Here is a 23,754-nt window from a genome sequence, read left to right on the forward strand (position 1 = left end):
TCTCCACACCTGTTTATCCTGACTGTTAAAACCGCTCCTGTGATAAATATAAAAACTGAGCAAAGATTGAAAAATTTGGACTCCCTCAGTTTCAAGAGACATATAAAATAATATTAATCAAATAAAAGAATACTTCTCAAAAATGGTTCAAATGGCTCTGAGCACTATGGGACATAGCATCTGAGGTCATGATTCCCCTAGACTTAGAACTACTTAAACCTAACTAACCTAAAGACAACACACACATCCATGCCCGAGGCAGGATTCGAACCTGCGACCGTAGCAGCAGCGCAGCTCCGGACTGAAACGCCTAGAACCGCTCGGCCACAACGGCCGGCGAATACCTCTCTGTGAGCCGTTTGCTACTTATCTCGAAATACGATAAGCGGTTGAATATGAAACGTCCCCTTTCAAAAATTAAAAATGACAGAGCTGGAAAACCTCTTACGTTATTTGATACAAATGTTAATGTATGTTAATAATGTGAATGTCTTTCACATCAATGCCAAATGAGAGGCTATTTTAATTGAGTACTCACTTTCAAGTACGAAGTTACTCTGGAAGATCTGGATGAGTTTCTACAAAATTCTATACCCATTTTAATTTATTGAGCATGAGGTTGGTCTTATGAAGCCTTCTTTTTGTGAGCTTTTAGTTGAGATCTTAGTTTTATCTTTACTTATTCTGATCATCGCTAAACTGACACACACAATATTTTAGCGCAACGCAATCTGACTTTCAATAATCCCTACAAAAGAATGGCCCTGACTAACAATAATCTATACCTTTCATGAATCACTTACCTCACAAAAATCTTCGTTACTCGAACTACTGCAATACAGCGAGCGCCAATACTGCCAGCTAAATAAAAGATTCTAACTACTGAAGGCACTAACTACTGATAGGTATAGTCAGCACATGAAAGATTTTGATAGAGAACAAACAATATATTTGCCTTAATAATGTTCAAAAGTCATCATATACAAATCTATCAATTCATGACATCAATCTTTACAAATATCCTTGTTTTTTGGTGGTCACACGTCCAGATCGTCCACTTACAGCAACCTCTCAAAACCCTGGCATCTATCTCTCCACATCCACCATTGCTGGCGGCTCATCTCCAACTGCGCAACGCTACGCGCTGTTCACATCCAACTGCCCAACACTACACAAGCGAATATTCCAACAATGAGTCCAACCAGCCACAGACTGCACACAGCACAGCCAGTGATTTTCATACAAGGCGCTACGTGGCGTTACCAACATAAAAACCTAAACAGTCTACTTACAAATATTTCAAAGAATCGCCAATATTCTCCCACTGATTCAAATTTATTGAAACTCTGCTTAAAAATCACGTTGTTATCGAGGGTCGTACCTCTACTTGAGCATTACGAGTAGTCAGTGCTTAATGGTGGAAACTGAGGTCAAAGAACTCTATTTTTCGTGTTAATTTATCCGTTTTCAGTCACTAAAAGCAGATAAAGACATAATATGACACAGGCAGTAAATCAGCTACTTCCTATTTTTATTGTAAACTGTGACGCGCAAGTCTCCGAAGTGGCGTCAAATCGAAAGACTTGCGCCCGGCGAACGGTCTACCCGACGGGAGGACCTAGTCATACGACATTTACATTGTAAACTGTGAACGAATATTTTCTAAGTCTTTATTTATTACTGACACTACAATTTCCTCCCTTTTTTGTCATAGAAATGACAACTGCATGCACACGCGAACCACGTAATAGGCCACAAAAAAACGTTCAAATGTATGCGAAATCTTATGGGACTTAACTGCTAAGGTCATCAGTTCCTAAGCTTACACACTACTTAACCTAAATTATCCTAAGGACAAACAAACACACCCATGCCCGAGGGAGGACTCGACCCTCCGCCGGGACCAGCCTCATAGTCCATGTATGCAACGCCTAAGACCTCTCGGCTAATCCCGCGCGGCTTAATAGGCCACGTCACATGTTAACATGTAGAATATTGACTCAGCAATGTTGTATCAATTCTTATGCCATGTGTTTGTTCTTCGTTTCTGTCCGCATTGTTATTCTAATAGCACTGATCGCTTTTCCTATTTTCCGTAAAAACGCAATATTTCAAAGCAATGTAAATTTTACGGACAAAAATTACTCATTTTTAAACAAGGATCATTTAAAAACGAAAGAACTTAGCAGTGCTTCTATGGCTAACTGATATTTCGTGTCTTTGCCTGTTTATTAATTAAAAATAAAACACACATCTTATAACCGAGAATAAATAACATCTACATCTACATCTACATCTATACTCCGCGAGCCACCTTACGGTGTGTGGCGGAGGGTACTTATTGTACCACTATCTGATCCCCCCTTCCCTGTTCCATTCACGAATTGTGCGTGGGAAGAACGACTGCTTGTAAGTCTCCGTATTTGCTCTAATTTCTCGGATCTTCTCGTTGTGATCATTACGCGAGATATATGTGGGCGGTAGTAATATGTTGCCCATCTCTTCCCGGAATGTGCTCTTTCGTAATTTCGATAATAAACCTCTCCGTATTGCGTAACGCCTTTCTTGAAGTGTCCGCCACTGGAGCTTGTTCAGCATCTCCGTAACGCTCTCGCGCTGACTAAATGTCCCCATGACGAATCGCGCTGCTTTTCGCTGGATCATGTCTATCTCTTCTATTAATCCAACCTGGTAAGGGTCCCATACTGATGAGCAATACTCAAGAATCGGACGAACAAGCGTTTTGTAAGCTACTTCTTTCGTCGATGAGTCACATTTTCTTAGAATTCTTCCTATGAATCTCAACCTGGCGCCTGCTTTTCCCACTATTTGTTTTATGTGATCATTCCACTTCAGATCGCTCCGGATAGTAACTCCTAAGTATTTTACGGTCGTTACCGCTTCCAATGATTTACCACCTATGGCATAATCGTACTGGAATGGATTTCTGCCCCTATGTATGCGCATTATATTACATTTATCTACGTTTAGGGAAAGCTGCCAGCTGTCGCACCATGCATTAATCCTCTGCAGGTCCTCCTGGAGTACGTACGAGTCTTCTGATGTTGCTACTTTCTTGTAGACAACCGTGTCATCTGCAAATAGCCTCACGGAGCTACCGATGTTGTCAACTAAGTCATTTATGTATATTGTAAACAATAAAGGTCCTATCACGCTTCCCTGCGGTACTCCCGAAATTACCTCTACATCTGCAGATTTTGAACCGTTAAGAATGACATGTTGTGTTCTTTCTTCTAGGAAATCCTGAATCCAATCACAAACCTGGTCCGATATTCCGTAAGCTCGTATTTTTTTCACTAAACGTAAGTGCGGAACCGTATCAAATGCCTTCCTGAAGTCCAGGAATACGGCATCAATCTGCTCGCCAGTGTCTACGGCACTGTGAATTTCTTGGGCAAATAGGGTGAGCTGAGTTTCACATGATCTCTGTTTGCGGAATCCATGTTGGTTATGATGAAGGAGATTTGTATTATCTAAGAACGTCATAATACGAGAACACAAAACATGTTCCATTATTCTACAACAGATTGACGTAAGCGAAATAGGCCTATAATTATTCGCATCTGATTTATGACCCTTCTTGAAAATGGGAACGACCTGCGCTGAAAAATACTGGTTATTCAGAACTAAAATGCCGGTATCTGTTTTCCCATCCCTAGGCTGTAGTATGTAGCAAAGACTCCTTTCAGGGGCGTTAACTGACGTCTCCCGCGTTGTCAGCTCACTGTATCCTTGTTCGTGGGACAGGACCCTAGTTAGTGAGGCGTCATGAGATACCCTGCTAATGATGTCGTTTTGCTATTTCTGTCGTAAGCCATTAGCTACGCAAGGCCGAACCGTTCCACAATGTAGGTTTCATTGTACCGTAATGAGGTGCGGACTCCTAGGGAAAATAATATAAAGCGACACAAAGCTTCATAAATAACATGTATGAAAACATTCCAAAATTGAAAGTTGTAACAGAGAGAATTTTTTTTTTTTTTTTTTTTTTTTTTATGGACTTGTAGTCCGGGGTGATATGTTACAATACAGCATCACCGGTCTATTGCGGTCTAACTGTGTTGGTGAGGCAGTGAATTTCCACAGGGCAGTGACTGCGTCACTGCAATTCACTTTGGAGGTGTGGCGGTGGGACTTGTAGTCCCGTACCACCCTGTGACGGTGATAGTGCTACATGAGTCAGGCACAAAAATTTTACCTAACATGGGCAGGTGAAGGTGTGGAACTTATTGTCCCGTGGCGAGAAAGTGTGTGTAACAGAGAGAAAGCAGTAATGGTATACTATATTTCTAATTGCTATTTATAGCCTGCGAGAGTCTCGCCACTGACAGTGTACTAGGAAAAGGCTCTGACTCTTCGAATCTGTTCACTTAGATGAACGAACCAATGACCATTAGGCTTTTACAGCTTCAAAGACTACCGGTATTTAAAGGAATGTTAACGAAGACAAATATATTTTTAGTTAGTAAATGTGACAAGAAACACAATGTAAAATATCTGAACAGGCCATACGAAACATTCACTTCCGGGGACAAAAATGAGGAGTACCAGTGCACAAAATAGTCATTAGATGTGAATGAGCCGAAAATCGTCTTGAGGAATCAGTATTACCTGCCACGTTTAAACAGCTGTGTCAGAAAGAAACTAAGAAAACAAAGACATCTTCACCACAAATTGAAGCGAGGATTGTTGATGAATTGGGAAGCAAAATTGTGGCAACTGGTCGTGTTGAAACATCCTAAGACGTTTTGGTGTGATGTTAAATCACAGGAATCATACTGACACCGAAACGGTAGGTCACAAATTCAAAATACTTAATTCGGTATTTCAGAATTGTTTCACTGTGGACGATCGTAAACATTGCAGTATCACCGAAATGCCAGATACTGGGATCAGCGATCGTGAAAGAGAAAACTACGTTAATATCAATCCAAAAAGGGAAGGTATCCGAACCTGATAAGGTACTTACACAAGTACATATATATTATATGAAACATCTAACTTCCCTTGTACAGTAGTTTATCGTATTTTGCACAGCCATCAAGCCTGTCAAGTACTGCAGATTATGATAAAATTTTTCTCTTAACGTGAAAGTAAACATCCATTCTTATGACATTCCTTACATACAAATCATTTTACCTTCTACTATTATTTTTGTAGTTATGTTTTTTTCAGTAATCATATTTCTATGTCTATTTGTTTTTACCGAGACCAGCACTTACCCGTAAATACTTACTCAGATTGTTCGATCTATTCGTACCAACACATAGCTTAAGTCCACTTCAGCCAAACAGTTGTACATGAACTAGTTTTATTGAGCACATTTTGCGAAGTTTCAAAACCATTCGAAAAAGTTGCAGGTCAATATTTATCTACGTACGTATTCCGCAAGCTACCTTACGGTGCATGGTGGAGGGCACCACGTACCACTGCTAGTCATTCCCTTTCCTGTTCCACTGGAAAACAGAGCGAGGGAAAAACATCTGTCTAAACGACTTCATACGAGCCCTAATTTCTCTTACCTTATGTTCCTGGTCCTTGCGCGAAATGTACGTTGGCGGCAGTAGAATAGATCTGCAGTGGGCCCCAATACCGGTTCCCTAAATTTTCACAGTAGTGACTCATGAAAACAGCATCGTCTTTCCACCAGGGTTTCCATTTCAGCTCCGAACCGTCTCCGTAATACCCGTGTGGCGATAGAACCTACCGGTAACAAAGGTAGCAGTACGCCTATTAAGCACTTCGATATCTTCCTTTAAACCTATTTGGTGAGGATCCCAAACACTCGAGCAGTATTCAAGAACGAGGCGCACTAGCGTTCTATACTTCGTCTCCTTTATATACGGTCTAACTTTTTCCAGATCCCTCCTGAAAAAACGAAGTCGAGCATTCATCGTCGCTACTATCAACATGACATGCTCATTTCATTTCATATAGCCTTACAACACTAAACTAGATAACTAATCAGTAGCACTGCGTGAAGCAGCACACCACTAATGCTGTATTCTAAATTTACAGGATTGTTTCTCCTATTCATCCTCATTAACCTAAATTTTTCTACATTTGGAGCAAGTTGCCATTCATCAAACCATCTAGAGATTGCGTCTAAATCGCCTTATATCCCCTACAGTCACTAAACGCCAGACCTTCCCGTGCACCAAAGCGTCATCAGCAAACAGCCGTAAAGTGCTGTTGATCCTGTCCGCCATATCATTTACGTATGAGGGCGTGCTGAAAAGTAATCCTTCTAAATTGTTTACCTTGAAACCCTTAAAGATTTTTAAACAAAACAAACAACGTTACCTCTCTGCATCTTTATTCTTCACGTGTTTATTTCTCAACGTTGTCTCATTTCTCCCAATGAGGCACGAGGTTGTTGCTACCATCCCTGTAGAATGTTTCAAGTCGTTTACGGCGCCGAAAGGTCATCTCTGCTTGCACCGCTTCATCACTATTAAAGCGAAGTACTCGAAAGTGCTCTTTAAGTTTTAGAAACAGATGCAATTCGGATGGAGCCATCGAGGGACCCCGTACGGAGAATGAACCAAAGGCGTCAGATTGTTGTGGATGTCGTAACCGCTCGTGTGTTGTCTAGCATAGTCACGCTGAAGGAGAAGGTGCTCCAGGTGTGAATAAACCGTTCTAATTCGAAACCCGATTACATCACGCTGTTTCTCTTGCTGCGACGTGGTTACGTTCGACACAGCCATGTTTGACGCTGTAGTTCAGGGCCTCCAGCGAAAGCGTGATGTAAATATGTAGACATGAAGAATAAAGATGTGCAATGTTAATAACGGTTGTTTTATTTAAAAAGCTTTAAAAATTTTCACATGAAAAATTATGAGGCATTACTTTTCAGCAGCCCTATAGCGCTTACCTGGGGCACTCCTGACTATACCCTTGTTTCTGATAAACACTCGCAATCGACAACAATGCAGCGGGCTCTATTACTCAAAAAGTCTTCGACCCATTCACAAACCTCCGAACCTAATTGGAATGCTCACACTTTCGGAAAGAGTCTGTAGTGGGGCACTATGCCATACGGAAATCGAGGAATATGGAATCGGTCTGTTGCACTTCATCCATGGATTGTAGAATATCATCTGAGAAAAGGGGAAGCCGTGTTTCGCACGAGCAATGCTTTCTAAAACAGTGCTGATTTATGGACAGAATGTTTTGATTCTCAAGGAAGTATGTTGTATTCGAAATCAAAATGTGTTCAAGGATTCTGGAGCAAACCGACGTTAAGGATATTGGGGTATAATTATAGCGGGCAGATTTTTTACCTTTCTTATCCATTGATCGTGACCAGGCCAAATATCTCACGAAATAAGCGTCAAACGAAAAAACTACAAAGAACGAAACTTGTCTAGCTTGAAGGGGCAAACCAGATGGCGCTATGGTTGGCCCGCTAGATGGCGCTGCCATAGGTCAAACGGATATCAACTGCGTTTTTTTTTAAATAGGAACCCCCATTTTTATTACATATTCGTGTACTACATAAAGAAATATGCATGTTTTAGTTGGACCACTTTTTTAGCTTCGTGATAGATGGTGCTGTAATAGTCACAAACATATGGCTCACAATTTTAGAGGAACAGTTGGTAACAGGTAGGTTTTTTAAATTAAAATACAGAACGTAGGTACGTTTGAACATTTTATTTCGGTTTTTCCAATGTGATACATGTACCTTTCTGAACTTTCCATTTCTGAGAACGCATGCTGTTACAGCGTGATTACCTGTAAATACCACACTAATGCAATAAATGCTCAAAATGATGTCCGTCAACCTCAATGCATTTGGCAATACGTGGAACGACATTCCTCTCAACAGCGAGTAGTTCGTCTTCCGTAACGTTCGCACATGCATTGACAATGCGATGACGCATGTTGTCAGGCGTTGTCGGTGGATCACGATAACAAATATCCTTCAACTTTCCCCACAGAAATAAATCCGGGGACATCAGATCCGGTGAACGTGCGGGCCATAGTATGGTGCTTCGACGGCCAATCCACCTTGTAAGTAGGCTGTTGAGGTTTTTATATTGGTAACGCCACATAGCGCTCTGTATGAGAATCACTGGCTGTGCTGTGTGCAGTCTGTGGCTGGTTGGCATTGTTGTAATACTCGCCATTGTAGCGTTGTGCATTTGGCTGCTATCAGCGCGTAGGGTTGCGCAGTTGGAGGTGAGCCGCCAGCAGTGGTGGATGTGGGGAGACAGATGACGGAATTTTTAGAGCGGATGACCTGGACGTGTGTCCATCAGAGACAGTAAATTTGTAAGACTGGATGCCATGAACTGCTATATATACTATGACTTTTGAACACTATTAAGGTAAATACATTGTTTGTTCTCTATCAAAATCTTTCATTTGCTAACTATGCCTATCAGTAAGTAGTTAGTGCCTTCAGTAGTTAGAATCTTTTATTTAGCTGGCAGTAGTGGCGCCCGCTGTATTGCAGTAGGTCGAGTAACGAAGATTTTTGTGAGGTAAGAATTCATGAAAGGTATAGTTTATTGTTAGTCAGGGCCATTCTTTTGTAGGGATTACTGAAAGTCAGATTGCGTTGCGCTAAAAATATTGTGTGCCACTTTAGTGAATGTCTGAGTACGTTCAGTTTTGCTCAGCTGTTTGAAAATCAAATAACGTAGGGGTTTATCAGCAGAGTAATACATTAAGTTTTCTAAGGGGACGTTACAACCTGTCATGAAATATGCTATTCAATACCGCTTCAACCGCACGCGAGCCATGTGCCGGAAATCCAGCATGTTGGAAATACATCGCCATTCTGTCATGCAGTGAAAGACCTTGTAGTAACATCGGTAGAACATTACGTAGGAAATCAGCATACATTGCACCATTTAGATTGCCATCGATAAAATGGGGGCCAATTATTCTTCCTCCCACAATGCATACATTAACCCGCCGAGGTCGCTGATGTTCCCCTTGTCGCAGCCATCGTGGATTTTCCGCTGCCCAATAGTGCATATTATGCCGGTTTACTTTACCGCTGTTCGTGAATGAAGCTTCTTCGCTAAATAGAACGCGTGCAGAAAATCTGTCATCGTCCCGTAATTTCTCTTGTGCCCAGTGGCAGAACTGTACACGACGTTCAAAGTCGTCGCCATGCAATTCCTGGTGCGTAGAAATATGGTACGGGTGCAATCGATGTTGATGTAGCATTCTCAACACCGACGTTTTTGAGATTCCCGATTCTCGCGCAATTTTTCTGCTACTGATGTGCGGATTAGCCGCGACAGTAGCTAAAACACCTACTTGGGCATCATCATTTGTTGCAGGTCGTGGTTGACGTTTCACAAGTGGCTGAAGACTTCATGTTTCCTTAAATAACGTAACTATCCGGCGAACCGTCCGGACACTTGATGTCGTCCAGAGCACCGAGCAGCATACATAGCACACGCCCGTTGGGCACTTTGATCACAATAGCCATACATCAACACGATATCGACCTTTTCCGCAATTGGTAAACGGTCCATTTTAAATGGGTAATGTATCACGAAGCAAATACCGTCCGCACTGGCGGAATGTTACGTGATACCACGTACTTACACGTTTGTGACCATTACAGCGCCATCTATCACAAAGCGAAAAAAGTGGTGCACCTAAAACATTAATATTTTTTTACATACTACACGAATATGTAATAAAAAACGGGGGTGCCTATCTAAAAAAAAACGCAGTTGATATCCGTTTGACCTATGGCAGCGCCATCTAGCGGGCCAACCATAGCGCTGGTTTCCCTCTTCAAGCTAGACGAGTTTAGTTCTTTGTAGTTTTTTTCGTTTGATGCTTATTTCGTGAGATATTTGGCCCGGTCACTATCAATGGACCAACCTGTATAGTGGCGTCCCGTTTCCAAGAAGGGTCGTCGGACAGACGTACATAAAAGTTAGCTTGTTCACTGATCAGCCAGTCATTACGGCCACTGAAAACTATCGACATAAACCTGTCCAGGTGATAGAAGAGCCACCTTGCGAGGAATGACTGTTAGTCAGACACATGTCGTTTTTGGAAACCCAGAATCTACTATGTAGGAATCAACATGGATTCCGGAAACAGCGATCGTGTGAGACCCAACTCGCTTTATTTGTTCATGAGACCCAGAAAATATTAGATACAGGCTCCCAGGTAGATGCTATTTTTCTTGACTTCCGGAAGGCGTTCGATACAGTTCCGCACTGTCGCCTGATAAACAAAGTAAGAGCCTACGGAATATCAGACCAGCTGTGTGGCTGGATTGAAGAGTTTTTAGCAAACAGAACACAGCATGTTGTTATCAACGGAGAGACGTCTACAGACGTTAAAGTAACCTCTGGCGTGCCACAGGGGAGTGTTATGGGACCATTGCTTTTCACAATATATATAAATGACCTAGCAGATAGTGTCGGAAGTTCCATGCGGCTTTTCGCGGATGATGCTGTAGTATACAGAGAAGTTGCAGCATTAGAAAATTGTAGCGAAATGCAGGAAGATCTGCAGCGGATAGGCACTTGGTGCAGGGAGTGGCAACTGTCCGTTAACATAGACAAATGTAATGTATTGCGAATACATAGAAAGAAGGATCCTTTATTGTATGATTATATGATAGCGGAACAAACACTGGTAGCAGTTACTTCTGTAAAATATCTGGGAGTATGCGTGCGGAACGATTTGAAGTGGAATGATCATATAAAATTAATTGTTGGTAAGGCGGGTACCAGGTTGAGATTCATTGGGAGAGTGCTTAGAAAATGTAGTCCATCAACAAAGGAGGTGGCTTACAAAACACTCGTTCGACCTATACTTGAGTATTGCTCATCAGTGTGGGATCCGTACCAGACCGGTTTGACGGAGGAGATAGAGAAGATCCAAAGAAGAGCGGCGCGTTTCGTCACAGGGTTATTTGGTAACCGTGATAGCGTTACGGAGATGTTTAATAAACTCAAGTGGCAGACTCTGCAAGAGAGGCGCTCTGCATCGCGGTGTAGCTTGCTCGCCAGGTTTCGAGAGGGTGCGTTTCTGGATGAGGTATCGAATATATTGCTTCCCCCTACTTATACCTCCCGAGGAGATCACGAATGTAAAATCAGAGAGATTAGAGCGCGCACGGAGGCTTTCAGACAGTCGTTCTTCCCGCGAACCATACGCGACTGGAACAGGAAAGGGAGGTAATGACAGTGGCACGTAAAGTGCCCTCCGCCACACACCGTTGGGTGGCTTGCGGAGTATAAATGTAGATGTAGATGTAGATGCACGGTGCATGTAGTACCTGTGGGCGTGCAGTCTATGTGTAGAATGAGGAAGCCGCGCCATCTATCTGTGTTTGACCGAGGGCAGATTATGATAGCCCGGAAACTGAACACGAGCGTTTCGGACAATGCACAAGTTTTCGCGTGTTTTAGGAGTGCTGTAATGTCTTCAAAACGAGGCAAAATCAAAGTGAAACCACGTCCAACGACGTGGAGATGGGTGGCCACCCCCATTAAAGATGTCGTTGTAGGCTGGGCAGACTGGTAAAACAGAATATGCGGCGACTGTGGTGGAACTGACATCAGGCTTTAACGTGGTGCAGAGTGCAAGTGTGTCTGAATACACAGTGCACCGGAAACTCCACAGTCGACGACCCATGCAAATACCAATGTTAACGTCACGACATCGGCAACCATGACTGAAATGGACACGTGACCATCGGCACTGGACGTTGGCGCAGTGGCAGAGCGTTGCGTTAACTAACGAATGCCGATACTTTCCTCATCATTCCGATGGGAGGACGCGAATCTGTCGTCTTCCAGAAGAACAGCTCCTTGACACCTGTACTGCGGGATGGACGCAAGCTGGCGGCGGTCCATTATACACTGGGGAACATTCACATAGCCATCCATGGGTCCAGTGGAGCTCGTGCAAGGCACCATGACGGCCAAGGAGTATAGCAATCTGGTTGCACACAACGTACTCCCCTTCATGACAATCATATTTCCCGACTGGAGTAGCTTTTTTCAACAAGATAATGTGTCATGTGGCAAGACCAGGAGTATGATGGAATGGTTGGAGGAACATAGTGGCAAGAAAACGACACTTTGTCTATGGAGTGCGTGACTGATTATTTTGTAAAAATTTTTTGTTTATTGTAGACGCAGTCACATTTTTATGACACAGTCATAACCGGATGAACATTGCATGGCCTAAACCGGTTATGACTGTGTCATAAACATGTGACTGGGTCTATAAATAAACAAAACATTTTAAAAAAATAGTGGCAAGTTCCAGTTGATGTGCTGGCCCCTCCAGCTCGCCAGATGTGAACCCGATCGAATACATATGAGACGTGATTGAACGTGGCGTCACAGCTCATCGCTCCCCCTCCCCCTAATTTACGGGAATTGACAGACTTGAGAGTGCAGATGTGGTGCCAGCTTCCTCCAGCGATCTACCAAGGTCCCATTGCTTCCATGCCACGATGCGTACTCGATGTTATCCGCGCCGAACATTGACATACCGGATACTAGGTGGGTGCCCATAATGTTCTGGCTGAGGTATCAGTGACGTCAGCCTACTGCAAAATTATGGAACACCTTTAGGAAGTAGGATCCTCTATTGCAATCAACACAGGGTAAGCAAGCAACATTTCGTGAAACACAGTTCAATTATCCATCAGATATAGCGGGCACTGAATTAAGACGCTGTGTTCCTCGACCTCAGAAAAACACCGATATGCTTCAAAATGGTTCAAATGGCTCTGACCACTATGGGACTTAACATCTGAGGTCATCAGTCCCCTAACTAACCTAAGGACATCACACAAGTCCGTTCCCGAGGCAGGATTCGAACCTGCGACCGTAGCAGCAGCGTGGTTCCGGACTGAAGCGCATAGAACCGCTCGGCCACAACGGACGGCGCCCGAAATGGTTTCGTACTACCGCTTCATGACTAGAATAAAAACTGACCAGATTTGCGACAGGGTTTAGGATTTTCTAGCCATAGAATGTCGTTCATAGCGGCACGAAATCGTTTAACTTTGTAAATACACCAACAGGAGCTGTTATTGTTCACGATATGAAGAAATGATCTCGCGGATAACGTCACGGTTGCTGCTGGTGTAAACTGCAACGCCAGTAAACAGTAACGAAACGCAGTAACACAAGCAGAGGCTTGATGTTTTATGTATGGAATGATAGCTGACCTTTAATGCAAATACCTGGAACGTACTGCGTACGGATATAGGGAGCTAGAACCATTATCGCTTAATTACAGTTCTGACGATACGTCGCTGGAATCAGTAACAGCTGTAAAATACGAGAGGAGTAACTGCTGCTAGTAACCCAAATATGTACGACCACATATAACCAGCAGTAGAATAGGAGCCTACAGAGCGCAAGATCGTTATTATAGAGATGATCAACAAATTCTAGTGAGAGAAGCTACAAAAGAAGCGTTGTGGCATGCAGGGAGGATTTCTGTATAGATTCTGAGATCGTTAAGTTCCAAAGAGACTCGTCCACTATATTACACTATCCCACACACTCGTACAGTTGGGCCATAAACACACACGGATATGTTTCTGCCCTCGACGGTTACATTTTTTCTTCATGTTCTGGACCACAGCCTAAGTGCATCGTCTACATGGCGGAACCATTTTCACAACCGTAGCCTGTCAGTTGTACACAATTTAATACTCATTGCTTATAAATTACATTACTGGCCAGTTTCATCCTTAAGCCATTATTTGAAAATGGCTTCAAGCTGAACAGAAATAGAAGCAAAGCAAACAAACGTATTTAAATGTGACACACACACAACGTGACATCGTACATTTGATAATGGTCCGAGGCCGAAAGTGGTCACTAACGTAATTTATATGTATATGCATAGTAAAATAAAACAAACAGATGATGGCGCATGTTACTGATGAACTTCACCGCCTGTTTCTCTTGCCTCTTGTTAAAGAACTTACTCTAAATGGCTGCTCTTGGCACTAGAAGTACTATTGGAATCGAAATTTGACGGCACAATTACAGTCGAGATTGTTTTCCTCATTAATCACACAATAATAGGGAAAACCCCTAGTGAAACCTGTTTATGAAAAAAAGCCAGAGAAAAATAAGTAACGAAATACAATGGTCAAGTGAAGTCTGGCATTCGATCTGATATCCTCATTAATCGTGTGATGGCTGCTTTGAATGGTACAGCTTGATGTACTCGTGCTTAATGTTACAGCTGGAAACGTAAGAACCAAACTTCTGCCACCTAGACACTTCAGTCAGATATGTGCCTGAGCGGTGGGCGGTTGCTCAACTCCCGAGAGTGTCGTGAAGAAGAACATTGCTTCAAGAACGTACGCATCATCGTCATCGTAATTATCAACCATTTGACATCTCCTATTGGAAAAAGTCTTCTTAGATTACTCCATGTATGATGGTTTTTAACAATGTTTCATTAGGTAGTTATCTCTGCATTTTCTTTTCTCATGCAGACATATTGGAAACTTGGTTTTTAAAACTTTAATATACCAAATGCACTCTACGTCATTTTTATTTAACTTATGTGTTCATTTGTTATGGTCTACACGGAAGTTATCTTCAAAAACTCTAAATAAAGCGACTCATCAACCATGACCACATTATTAATAAGTACAATTCTCTTTTTGTTATGATGTTAGGAATTATTTCAGCCTTATTACCACTGACTTTCACGCCCACTTCGTAATTTGATCCACTACTGTAGTTTTCCAGTCGTGACTATATCTCTGGTAGAGGCAACAGTACAGTGTTATGACAGATATTAAATTTAGTTAAAAGAGAAACAGTTAAATCAGTTACGGAATATGAGGATGAAGTTAACGAAAGAAAACAAATAATAAGAGAGAGCAATCAGGTATCGATTATATTTAATAACCATTTTCTCGAAGCGGCACAGAAGATTGGTGTACAAAATTCAAGCGATAAATCAATAAAATAAATATAAGATTCAATGCTAATGTCACATACATGCATCTAAGTCACAGTGACTTCATGGTCTGCACATGAACTAATTCGTGATTATATTCCTCAAAAGCAAAATTCTCTTATGGTCGATAATATTTCTAATGAATTACCAAAACATTGTCCTTCATGGATATGAAACATATTCAGTTATATATCTAATTCATCATTATCACAGGTTATTTTTGAAAACAGACAGCGTTATTGGCTGATGTACTGGTAAAATACTAACGTGTCGGTATTGGAGCTAGGCTAGTTCTATTCCAAAGTACCTTAACTTACTTAAATTGGAACGATCACATGCAGAAAGCTGTAGAAATGGGAGCAGTTGCAAGATGTGTAGGGTGCGATTAAAAACATGTTTTAATGTTACTGTAGCAGATAGGTTCGAGGAAAGGGACTCGTTTAGGGATGTGAGAGTGCCTGAAATATGATTCACTTGTGTCTGTAATCCTATGCAATTATGTGCTTGAATGGAAAGATCTGTTTCCAAATGATGGACGTAATTTCTATCATATAGTTAGATATCTGAGAAGCTAGTGTACATTTTTCTTCTTACGACCTCAATCAGCACATCATCTACCAATACTGTTTTTGTTACTTCTCAATCAGTCATGGTCTATAACACTGCGGATATATCGTGGAACCTCTGATATGGTCTCGAGACAGAATGCGCTGCAAATAATAAAGAATTATCTAGTTGGGGTCGGTGTGAGGGAGTCGCAAATACCGCTTACAGGTCCCGTTCTTTATCCGAATCACTTTCAAAGTTCATTGTTTTTATCATGAGGTAGCATCGTGGGCTTACATATTCCTACGATCATGGTCATGGTATTTGTCCCAAAAAAAGAAAACTAGCTCATTCAGAGGCAATGTCGTACCACCATTTGTAAAGCGGGTATATCTCTTAACATGGATACTCGTGCGCACTGTAGAACAAAGAGCGCTTGTGAGAGTAACATGCAGTAGTTGTTGGGATGGGGTTTTTTCTTTAACATCTGGTCGATTAGGTCTCTCTTTCTATGACACTGTGGTAGAACTCGCAAGAAGAACCTAAGGGACATGCACAGGCATCATTGATTTTGGGTCAGCATTATTTTGTAACGCAGGCAATGATTTATTGATGAACTCTTATACTTAGTAGTGGAGGTGCGTAAGCGATATGTATGTATTTGAGAATTAGGTTTATAAAGTATGTGTTTGTGGAAGGGAGATGACTATGCCCATTTGTAGAGAAGGTATGGATTTGACTTGGAGTACTGTGATAGCAAAGGGAAAAGTATGTCCAGTCGTAAGGCAGGTACAGATATTTCAATTTCCAGGGTAGGGTGTATTTACGATACTTCGCTCACTGTCGAATGACGTTCAATTGAGATCACGATCGTAAGATGGGGGGCTTTCGTCATCAAGTGGAAATCTGAGAACATTGTGTATGGAGGTGCGTTTGCGCTGGACCGTTGTCCCCTCCCGTGTAAATTGTTCAGTTGACTGCTCCTGAACATTTAGCGCATTTATTTAGTTGAGACAAGATCGAATGTGGTGTGTGGAAGGTAAGTTTGCCTGTCGCGCTAGGAGCAATGCGCCCTGTGCTATTGTGTCATAGGCGCTAAAGACATCTGCTGCTAGGAGGTGTATCGCGTCGGTATAACGGTGACTGAATAGAGGCGATTTTCACCAGCGTTCGGCGGGCGCACCTCGGGGCTGTGACGGAGTGCGGTCCTGAACGGACGCCTGTGTGTGCTTTGACAGCTGACGGCCGCGTCGACTGCAAGCGCAGGGACTAGCTTCAAGCGTTTGCGCTCTGTAAATATGTCTTCGCTCCCGTCCGATTGCGTCATCATTGGCTTCTAGGTGAACACGTATTGCGGTAGCAGTTTCTCATAAATGAAGTATGAAAGGGATGTGGCCACTTGTGGGACCCGTGTGGGGGCCAATGCGTGGTTTGACATCTGACGGATGCGTCACTTATCGCTACCTCCCGTGCACTCTGCTGGCCAGGAGGTGGCGGACTGTGCTTGCATGCGTTGATTTCATTATTTCACGAGCAGGTCTGTAGGCCGTGCTATGCGCTATTTGGACAGTTTACGAGTACTGAGCGTGTCTACACATCAGTGTGAAGCATTATTTAGGAGTCTAAATGTCTGAAATTAAATTATTTCCATAAATTAGGAGTTGTTTGGGTGCCTGGAGACTGTGTATTGTGAGCGCAAGGATAAGATGGAGAGTGTTTTGCCTCAGTGTGATAAATATATTCGATCTCTTAATAAAATGTTCGAAAGTAAATAGAGTGGACTCCTTCCTTACTCTCCCCAGCAGCCTAGCGCAGCCTGAGTAATTTTAGCATAATTCCCGCCCCTACAGACCATCATCTGGGATTAGGTCATAGGAGGGATGACAGTACGATCTGACGGCAGCAATGTGTACTATATCAGTTGGACAGTAAATCTCGTGGTGGAGATACCGCCTGCAAAATAAAGACTTTTGTTCAGATCTGTTTTCCCGCCATTTCGCCCCACCTTCTTGGATGACGTCATGCGCTGTGCACGTTAGTACACGTTAGTGCACGTTAGTAAATGTTAGCCCTCTAACAGGGGTCGGTAAGGCGGCGTGGTGCCGGGTTGAGGATCGTGATGGAGAATTTAACTATTTGATTCCATTCCAGGTGGGTGTGGCATTGGTGAAAATTGATTCCAAGTCTTAGGTTCTATGAAGTCGAATCACGTGACTAATGCAGTAGCCAATAGGAGTGCAGCATTCTAGGGGTGGAGGGGTATTAGGTCATGAACGAACACTGCGCTGATAGTGGAAAAATGTGGAACTTCTCATTTGATCATTGAATATTGAACTTATAAATTGGTTTATTGAATATGATTAACACTGAAAAGGAATTAAGTGCTCAGGTAATAGATAGGTTAGATGAGCGATGTTGGTGTCACTTGTGTTCAGTTAAATTGGTTTGCATATTTACAGAAGACTATGTCCGGCGCGTGTATGGAGGTGGCGACCGAGGGTGTGTGACGTAAGCGGTCAGACGCCAGCAGGCCGGTGGCGTGGCACATGACAGAGCAAACGATCTTGTGTCATTACCCGACGTCACGGTAGTTTCCTCTGGTAGCCACGATATGAACTAAGCCAGTTGGGCTCTGGAGCTCGCAGTGAACACACTGTATACGGCCATCTAGAATACCGGAACTTGCGTCAGGAGAGCACCCTCTGGTGGCACCGATATGAACTAAGCCAGTTGGAGTCCAGACCCAGTGGAGAACACACCTGCTTGAAATTGGTTAAATAATAAAGACAAGTCCTTATTTACCGCCATTGTCTTTGCTTAGTAGATATAACCAGGGTGTGATGCATTGTCATGTTGGAATTTGAACTTCGCGCCATTTTTCTGGGCGAGGGGGGCATTGCACATTCCCGCAAAAATTCAAACTTCCCACCAAAATCCGCCATCTTGATTGACCTCATCGCCGCCATCTTGAATGACGTCATTACTTCCATCTTGGATAATGGTACTTTGGAACAGAACAAGCCTAGCCCCAATACTCGCGTGCTGAAAAGTAACGCAACAATTTTGTATATCAAAACTCTTAAATCTTTTTAAATATAACTAATATTATCAACATTCTGTATCTATAGTTTTCACGTCTACATATTTGCGCCCCTCTACCGCTGGAGGGCTATGCAGTGTTGCGTGTAACATGGAGGTGTGTAGCGTAACTATGTCAGTGTGTGAGAAACATCGAACTGTAATCGAATTTATCCACACATGGAGCACCCTCTCCTTCACCATGACAATGCCAGACTACGCACGTCCGCTTCGACGTCTGCAACAATTCGACATGTTGGGTTCACTGTCATCAGTCCTCTTCGATGCAGTCACGACTTGGACCTATCTGATTTTCATATGCTTCCAAAACTTAGGGAACACCGTCTAGGACTTGGCTTTGATAGCGACGAAGCGGTGCAAACAGAGGTGAGGTTGAGGCTCCGTCAACAGAGTATCAACAAACTCGTCTCTCGTTGAGAGAAATGTATTCATTTCCAGGGTGACTGTGTTGACAAACAAATATGTAAATATGAAGGATAAACATGTAGAATGATAACAACGTTAGTTGTACTTAAAAAATAAGAAAGAAACATCAAGAGTTGTCAGATAAAAATTCGGAGGCAATACTTTTCAGCACGCTCTCGTAGAAACCTGGTATGGTGAAGCAGATACTGCCGTGAGCGGAGTGGTGTGGTGGCCAGCGTCGCTGACTGGTGCGTAGCAGACCGCCGTTTCATACCCGACTACCAGCAGTTATTTTTTACTTTGTATTCATCAGTTCTGGAAAGTTCTTGACATCTTACATTTGTACTGCTTGTATTTTTAGATTATTATATTGCCGTATAAATACTAGTACTCTACAGTATTCGATGTTTATTTAAATAGCTCTCTGTGCAGGAGGTTGGTTCTGTTCTGGCTGTATGTGGTTTTTGTAATAAATGTGATTTCAGTGATAGTTGTTGTTGTTGTGGTCTTCAGTCCACAGACTTGTTTGATGCAGCTCTCCATGCTACTCTATCCTGTGCAAGCTTCTTCATCTCCCAGTACCTACTGCAACCTCCATCCTTCTGAATCTGCTTAGAGTATTCATTTCTTAGTTTCCGTCTTTGATTTGTACCCTCCACGCTGCCCTCCAGTACTAAATTGGTGACCCCTTGATGCCTCAGAACATGACCTACCAATCGATCCCTTCTTCTAGTCAAGTTGTGTCACAAATTTATCTTCTCCACAATTCTATTCAGTACCTCCTCATTAGTTATGTGATCTACCCATCTAATCTTCAGCATTCTTCTGTAGCACCACATTTCGAAAGCTTCTATTCTCTTCTTGTCTAAACTATTTATCGACCACGTTTCACTTCCATACGTGGCTACACTCTGTACAAATATTATCAGAAACGACTTCCTGACACTTAAATCTATACTCGATGTTAACAAATTTCTCTTCCTCAGAAACGCTTTCCTTACCATTGGCAGTCTACATTTTATACCCTCTCTACTTCGACCATCAACCATGACTACATTATTAATACGTACAATTCTCTTTTTGTTGTGATGTTACAAATTATTTCAGTCTTATTAGCATTGACTTTCAAACCCATTTCATAATTTGCTACACTACTGTAGTTTTCCAGTCGTGTGACTGTATCTGTCATAAATAAAACAATAGATGTTATGACAGAAAGAGAGATTGTTCTGATATTGCTTGTATTCTTTCCTTTACTTCTGATTATCCCTTAAAGGATTAGCCCATTATCCACTCGAGCTTCAGTCTGTCATCTTCTCTTTCCTGTAGACTGACACTGCAATGTCGACCAGCACTGCTGATTTTCACACGTAAGGCTTGTATTTCATGGATGATCCCGCTTTCTCATTTGGTCTTAACTATGGTTTCAATGGGACATCGTTTGGTAGAGACTTCGGGCACTTCCAAATTTCTACATCATCATGGCTCCAACTAGGCACTGTAAAAGCCGTCGACTACACGGATAGGAACTGCTGTATACGCTGTACATGCTTCCAAAGGTCCATACGTTCAGGAGGTCAATGGATTCAAAGCCAGAAGTAAGTCAGCTGGACATGAGGTGTCCATCAGAGTTTTCCAGCAACAGTGGCGAGGGCCTGAAGAGAAGACTGAAATCTTAGACCGAGTCACCAAATACATCAGGTGGAATGGCATGGTGTGTTTGGCCAATGTAGGTTTTTTCTTAGACGGCACAGCCGAGCAGTGGTTCGAGATCAATGAATGTCAGCTCAGTAGCTGAAGAAATCAGTTGGTGGCAATCGACAGCAAGACTGCTTAGCAGACCAATTAGAAGACCGATGCCTAGCGAGGAGGCAAAATAATTCAGTCACACATATAGAAAGTTTTAGTTGGGGGCATTGTGAATCCGAATATGACAGAAGTCGACAAATTCTCTCATTTGAACATCTGGTAAAGGATGTCCTAACAGCTCTATCCCAACTCTCCAATGAATTAAAGCCAAATGTAAGTGGCAAGTTTACAGTTGCCCTGTCAGTCAGAGCCAAGTCTAACAGCCCATCTCTCTAGTTAACCTGTCATTCAGAACCAGTTCTATCTCGCTTGCGTCCTCCTGTTCACTTTGAGAATGCGTTATTTTTCTGTAAATCTCAGCCAGGTAATTATTACTGTGCACTTGATTAAATTACTTAATTGTTCTCATTAATTTAGATAAATGGTTGTCTTTAGAAATTGGTTTTGAAGAACCCACTTTATGTTAGACTAAGAAAATAATTATTAAATGAGAGCTGTTTCTTGTACATAGTACCTAACCAAATAACTCTTGACGAGGATGCAACGTGCGTAGACTGTGACCTAGCAAACATATGGCAACCAGTATCCGAGATACAATTGCACACTGCAGATTGGCCGTTAATAAACTCCGTCACTTCCTACCTGCTTGTCCATATTCTTTTTTAGTACAGTATGTGGCAATGCAGCACATACAACTAAGACAGAAGCCATTATTTACCATTAAACCATCCACCTGATAGTCTGATGACGCTAAAAAATATTGTGAAGATCTTTAACTTAAAAAGGTTGACTGTACCAGAATCTGATTATAGTATTTCACAAAATCTTGAAAAGTAGCATCAAACCATGTACAAACAAGCATAGGCCCTAACTAGCGTGGAAAGCTGTTATGTTGCCTTAAAAGCTGAAAATAATTGAAATACTTTATCCATGTTAAATACAATATTTTATCAACTGAAGTACTGTATAGACTTTAAAGTTATCATCCTGCATGAATTTAAGAAATTATTCACATAGTATATTTACTTGCAAAACTGTGTCTGTGAGGCTACAAAACAGCTAAACTTCATGGACTTACTTAGATTCACTACAGATTGTATTTTATAAACAAAATCAACAATCATATAGTAACTTTAGGATGTCTGTGTACATTAACTGTGTTGCAGTAGTGAACAATATTTAATTTACTTCCGCTATAATACCGTGACCACTTAATCGCTTCTTTGTGGAGTACACTTTTACACAGTATAACCAACAGCAGTCATATTCTCAGTCAGCTAATAATGAGTGCACCGCTCATTGCATTCATGATCTTTACTGAGCAGTAAAACAACAATTTTTAGTTTTATTGAAAAAATCCGAATCAAAAATAATGGGTTTTCCAAATAGTGTCAACGAAGTATTATTTACTGCACTTGCTAACTACATGTTTAGTAATTGAATGAAAACAGTTACGAGGAGTGTTTTTTAAGTAAGGTCGGTTTGCACATAAGTACACGACAGGTTATTTCAAAAAAGTAAATTTATTTTCAGAAAGTACATACTTCACTCTATTTTTCGACAGAGTTGCCAAGTTTGTTGAAACATGTGTCACACCTCTCAACCACTTTTAAAATAACCTCCTCATAAAAACTTGTCGCCTGCTCCGTTAACCAAGAGTACACTACAGTTTTCATGTCGTCGTCATCATTGTAACAGTTGCCACTGAGGTGTTGTTTCACGTGGAGGAACAGATGGTAATCGCTCGGTGCGAGATAAGGCCTGTAGGGTAGGTGGTCCAAAACTTCCTAGCCAAAACTGCCCAATAAATCACGGATCTGATCTGCAGTGTCCTGGAGAAGGGCAATTCCCTTTGTCAGCATGCCGCGTCTTTTGTTTTGAATTGCTCTGGTAGCTTTCTCAGGGTTTGGCAGTATGCTTCTGCATTGATAGTGGTTCCTTGTTGCATGAAGTCGACCAACAAAACACCATGCTTGTCCCAGTACACCGATGCCATGATTTTGCGGTGGGACAGAGTCTGTTTGGCCTTCACCTTTACAGGTGAGTGTGTGTGTCACCATTCCATACTCTGTTGCTTCTATCTGGGCGTGATATGCGAAACCCATGTTTCATCTCCAATTACGATCTGACTCAAGAAGCCGTCACCTTCTTCATGATAACGAGCCAAGAACTTCATCACACACTCAACCCTTTGGTTTTTGTGGTCCTCTGTTAGGAGTTTCGGGACCCAACGGGAGCACAGTTTCCTAAACTTTAGGTGTTCAGAAACAATGTTGTAAAGCACTGCTCTCGACAAGTCATGAAATTCGTTTGAGAGACCTGTTATTGTGAAGCGCCTGTTCAAACGAATCCTCGCTTCAATTGAAGCCACCAAATCGTTTTTTATGTTCAAATGTGTGTGAAATCTTATGGGACTTAACTGCTAAGGTCATCAGTCCCTAAGCTTACACACTACTTAACCTAAATTATCCTAAGGACAAACACACACACCAATTCCCTAGGGAGGACTCGAACCTCCGCCGGGACCATCCGCACAGTCCATGACTGCAGCGCCTTAGACCACTCAGCAAATCGTTTGTAATGAAAGAAGGGCGACCAGAGTGGTCCTCATCATGGATGTTGTGACGCCCATCTTTGAATTCTCGTACCCACTTACGCACTTTGCTTTCACTCGTAACAGTATCACCGTACACTTCGCAAATCTGTCGATGAATTTCTGCAGCAGACAGGTTCCTTGCTGACAAAAACCGTATCACTGAACGAACCTTACACGCGACGGGCGAGTTGATACTCTTAAACATTTTGAAAGCACAGAACAGAAGCGTACAGGTTAGCTACAGAGCTGAAACTGAGCACAGTTGTTCCCGAAGCATGCCGGTACACGACGCACGCGCTCGTTGCGGTAAGCGCGCCAACTACTAGTGTCTA

The sequence above is a fragment of the Schistocerca serialis genome, chromosome 6 (genome assembly GCF_023864345.2).
Source record: "Schistocerca serialis cubense isolate TAMUIC-IGC-003099 chromosome 6, iqSchSeri2.2, whole genome shotgun sequence".
Taxonomy (NCBI): domain Eukaryota; kingdom Metazoa; phylum Arthropoda; class Insecta; order Orthoptera; family Acrididae; genus Schistocerca; species Schistocerca serialis.